This window comes from Penaeus japonicus, unplaced genomic scaffold (assembly GCF_977035675.1).
Source record: "Penaeus japonicus unplaced genomic scaffold, GWHDUDI00000001_assembly GWHDUDI00000036, whole genome shotgun sequence".
Taxonomy (NCBI): domain Eukaryota; kingdom Metazoa; phylum Arthropoda; class Malacostraca; order Decapoda; family Penaeidae; genus Penaeus; species Penaeus japonicus.
In genome coordinates this window covers 8,378,973-8,383,234 of record NW_028234438.1, presented here as the reverse complement: position 1 = coordinate 8,383,234, position 4,262 = coordinate 8,378,973, and positions in this window count along the sequence as shown.

Genomic DNA, 4,262 nt, shown 5'->3' with positions numbered 1-4,262 from the left:
TGCACGAGGCGGCCCGGCCTCTGCCAGCTATAAGTGCTGACTCATCTGATCATCATAACTGAATGCTTACCGTGGCGGTTGGATTGCCTGAAGGCGCTCCAGTTGCCACGGGGAAAGCAATAGGCACAGCCGCCTTACCAACCCGGCGGCTGTTGTCTCTGGGCCCTGCCTGAGGAAGCGAGTGTGCTCGCATTCCATCAGATAGTGCTCTAAATTGGCGTCCGGCGCGCCACAATGGCTGCAGCGTCGCTCATCATGCCCAATAGTGGGTATGATTTGCCACGCACAAGGGTAGCCTAATCTCAGTCTGTGAAGACTGACTTCGGCTCGCCTTGATATTCTGTTAGAGAGTATCAGCGACTCATAGCCTGTGGCGTCTGAGTACCAGCTGGCCGAGGGGGAGGCTCTCGCTTCCTCTCTGTGGCGCTGCAGGGCACCGACCTGCCCTGCAGCCATCAATTTACGCCTTAGCAGTTCTCGGCTAGGATGCACCACAAGATTACTCAAGGGTTTTTTCCTGCCTTCCTCCGCTAGCCTGTCAGCTACATCATTCCCTTTAATACCAACATGGCTTGGAATCCAGTTGATGATAATGCGTCTACCCTGATCCAGGATTCTCTGAGCAATAGTGAGAATCGTGGTCAGAAGGTAAACGTTATCAAGGGGCGTGCTTTGCTGCAGGCTGTCAATGGCGGCCCTAGAGTCTGTATGTATGACAACATGCCCGTCCTTCTGGGCTGCATGGGCTAGGGCTCCCATAATAGCGACAGCCTCTGCTTGGAGCGAGGAGGCATTGTCGGACACCCGCATAGCTTGTGCTACGTCCCTTGCTGCAAAGCCGGCGCCTGCAGTGTGGGAAATGGGGTCTACAGAACCATCCGTGAAGTAGGTTTTACTACCTGGTGGAGTGATTTCTGCAATGTTCCTCTCCGCCTCAGCCTTCAAAAGAGACGGAGAGTACTGAGTCTTTCTCCTTGACAGGTTCATGACAGAATACTCTATCAAGGATCTTGCCCACGGCGGGGCTGTGGCATAGTCAGGGTGGGGGAGGTCCATGCCCTTGACCAACAGAGTCTCCTTGAGCTCAAAGCGTATCAACACCCTGGCTGTATGAGACAGCCAGGAGTTGTTGGCAAAGAGTTCATGGTTCTGTGCAAGCCGACGCTGCACTTTTTGTCTTAGCTGCGAGTCCGACGGGGACTGTAAGACCTTGGCAAGAAACTGAGCCGCCATCTGATCGATCCGGATGTCCAGAGGGAAAAGGTTGGCCTCCAAGAGGAGGTTGGCAACCTTAGCCCATATAGGAGCACCCAGAATGATCCTGGCGGCATCGTTTTGCATGACGTCAAGCCTTTGCCGTAGTCCAGGCTTGACCGTAATCAGGGCGACGGAGGCGTAGTCCACAATGGGACGAACAGCGTGCACATAGAAGGATCTTAGTACACGGTGCCCAGCCCCTAAGCGCCGCCCTGACAGAGCTCTCATGACAGAGAGTCTTGCCTTGGTCCGTTCTAGGAGGTATTGAACCTCCGAGCGGAAAGTAAGCTTACTGTCAACCCATACACCCAGGTATTGGAAGACATGAACCCACTCTAGCTCTATCCCTTGGACTCGCAGCCTTTGGTCTCGGACATCCTGTTTCAGCGCCATTGCCTTCGATTTGGCTGCTGAGATCTTAAGCCCGACTCTGCGGCATTCCTCAGACATTAGATCCAGACAACGCTGGGTCTTTCTGATTAAATTCTCATTCTTCCTCCCAACAGAGATAATTGCCAAATCATCTGCATATGAGATGATCGTGAGGAGGAACAATGTCTATTGGGAGCAAATGACCCCCAGAAGATATTGTTCCCACCAATGTCTGAGGCAAGAGTGGAAGGCGGTGTCTCTGTCGGACCACAAATAAATAAGTTTAAGGAGTGCAAGGAATTCCCCCCAAAACTCACTAGGGCGGAGGGAGCAGCACGAACAGCTTTATTGCGCTGGTTTCGGGGTTTCCTAAAGAATCGCATTGTTTAATCAAGGTTTCTCTCTATATTTCTGTCGATGTATCTGGCCGTTTATCATACCTTAATCGTAAGTGTATGTATGTACGTACGTGTGTTGGTTTGGCAAATAGCGTTTGCCTCACAATACTGTTAATGCGATTGAGTCTGGGCTAGTGTGTTTGTTTAGTGGTGATGGCCAGGAAAAACCCACGACAGCGGACCAAGAAACCTTCATTCAAGGCGTTCCTTTCGATGACAACCTATCCTTGCATAGGAGTAGGTCTTCCGTAGATAATCAGAAATCTTTGGAAAGGTGACTGGATTTTGTGCTTTCCTTCTCAGATTAATTATTCAAAGTAATCTTTGTTCTTAAAGGTTCTATCAGTGATGCTTTCAACTTAAATAGCATCTAATATATATATATATATATATATATATATATATATATATATATATATATATATATATATGTATATATATGTGTGTGTGTGTGTGTGTGTGTGTGTATACAGTGGAACTTCCTTATCCTTGCACTTCCCGGACTTTGCAACTTCCCCTAAGTTGCAGGTTTTTGTGGGTCCCGACCGAAGCTAATGTAGTTTCTTATTGACAGAGCTTCCTTGCGCTTTGCACCCAAACGCCGGTCCCAATAAGGCACTCCGATTCCTGGACTTGGCACTGTCCAGCTCACTGGACTTGGTTGTGGGACAAACCGGTATTGTGCATTGATTGGGTAATTAATAATGGAGGCGTGGTTTAATGACAGGTCGATTCAGATTGACGAGTTAACTAATTTTGCACTATAAAAGCTGCTGCGATGCTTGTTATGTCATGGTAACGCAAGACGTCGTGGCAACGGAAGGCGACGGCCATGGCACGCGGCGTATTGATGACAGCGACGAGAGTGATGACGACGGAGACGAAAAGGAAGACCGTCCGGACGCGATCATCAGACAAGCCATCGAAATGACGGAAAGACTTAGAGAATTTTTTCTGAGTGGGAATATGTCCGAATACGCGCAGACGATGACACAAAAGAACAATGCTTTACTGGAACAATTTGTATCATCCACCCGTCAGACCGACTTGATGTCTTTTTGTACCCGCATGGACAGTTGAACAGTCATGGACGTGAACAATTCCTGTGTGTGAAATTATCAATTAGGTATTGCTAATGCTTACGTAAGAAATAAGTAGTTTTCAAATTTGTATATATGTCTGTAACATCTTTATGCATCAAGATATCTGGTGTTAATAAATGTACTGTATATATATATATATATATGTGCCGTATAATTCTGACTTCCTTCTCGGTACGCCTGCGTTAAACCCAACTTCCCTAACCTTGCAGCTTCTCGAAAGTTGCACTTTTGGGTGGGTCCCTTGAGGTGCCAAGTCCGAGAAGTTCCACTGTATATATATATATATATATATATATATATATATATATATATATATATATATATATATATATATATATACACACACATATGTATGTGTGTGTGTGTGTGTTTGTGTGTGTGTGTACATATGTATGTATATATACATACATATATATATATATATATATATATATATATACATGTATATATATATATATATATATATATATATATATATATATATATATATGTCACATTTTCCATCTGGGTTACAAATTTCAAGTATCCTTGTATCATTTATAATTGAACAGACATTCAGACTATTAATTTCAAATATTGGATATGTACAAGAAAGATTTTGATAATTTCTAATCATCACGCTTGTCCATACAAAGGTATACTCTAACACGGAAACATTATCGGAGAAAAAAGGAAAAGATTCTTTTACAGTGAAAGGAATCTCTCTCCCTTTCTCTCCCATAATAACACACGTTAGGAGGGGGAGATCCAGTTATAATGAAGTACACCTATTGAAGGAATAATTGACGACTTTACAGTTTATTGAAATTTACCGCTTTATAGAAGAAAGTATGTTCATATGAGTCTTCCCGTTTCGTTTATTCAAATTAATTTGACATTACAAAACGGGTTGATGGAATACGGGATTACTTAAATATTTTAACATCGCGAAGTGCCTTAGGGACATTAGATATAGATTTCTTTATTATTGCCAATTAGAGATAACAATAACAATAAATCAGGAGTAAGGTGAGGATAACGTTTCTAACGATATTATCTTTTAAGAAATTGGTATACAATATTTAATAATCTAACCCATTAATTATATCTCGTAAATAGTGCCAAGCAGTGAGTATCATTTATTCATGTTCTG